Raw genomic sequence first — 879 nt, forward strand, 5'->3', positions numbered from 1 at the left:
TTGAAGAATGGGAACGTATACCTCCTTAGACTTATGCAAAGATGGCACGTAGATATCAGGCAACGACAAGCACTTACTGAGGGCATACAAGTTATTCAAGCTCTCAAAGTCCAATGAAACCACTCAGGATAACGGGGTGAATAATTCTTTCCATTTTGTTTTTTCGACACCTGTCGGACATCTCAATTCTTGTTATGTAAGTGAACGTGGATGTAATAATGTTCTACCATGTTCTTAATTTGAGAAAAATACTAGTATGATTTGGTAACACACCCAGTCCTCAATTATATGAAGATGGTATCTGTTCTTTCGGACATGTCTGAAAGAACAGGTACCATCTTCTTATAGTTAACGCTATCCGGCCATTGACTTTCTTCCTCTGCGCTGGATGCACACGCACTGCCCATGCTCTTACGGGACTCGGTAAGATTGTCCGCCGCGAGTAATGAGTGTAATGGGCAGGGGCACTACGAATGTAGTGTGTGGACATTAGGTTGGGAATGTGGGTCTCACAGGGAGCGTGCAAGAGATAAATCCCTATAGTCACACTATCCTCTGTGCCCTCGGTGGCTCAGATGGATAGAGTGTCTGCCACGTCAGCAGGAGATCCCGGGTTCGAGTCCCGGTCAGGGCACACATTTTCAGCTGTCCCTGTTGATCTATATCAGCACCTGTCGACAGCTTAGGGTCTTGATTTAATTATCATTTCAGTCCTCAACTATTGCTCAATGTAGTACTGCAGACGCCCAGAGTCATACTCCCTTAATTCTTTTGAGCACTGTGTATCTCTTGAAAACGTTATCTTGCACTTGAGCTCCAATTTCGCTCAAAAATTTGTGCAATCTCTTAGATAAATCGTGCATTGTCCGAAGTAACATA

At 43.9% G+C, this 879-nt stretch overlaps 1 non-coding gene across 1 annotated transcript; it reads left to right on the forward strand.

Annotated features, from left to right (window-relative positions):
- The first annotated feature begins 559 nt into the window (after nucleotides 1–559).
- Nucleotides 560–634, forward strand: Trnat-cgu. Its single transcript has one exon. It is a non-coding gene; the product is annotated as a tRNA-Thr (tRNA).
- The last annotated feature ends 245 nt before the right edge of the window (nucleotides 635–879 follow it).

This window comes from Schistocerca americana, chromosome 9, assembly GCF_021461395.2.
Source record: "Schistocerca americana isolate TAMUIC-IGC-003095 chromosome 9, iqSchAmer2.1, whole genome shotgun sequence".
NCBI classification, from domain to species: domain Eukaryota; kingdom Metazoa; phylum Arthropoda; class Insecta; order Orthoptera; family Acrididae; genus Schistocerca; species Schistocerca americana.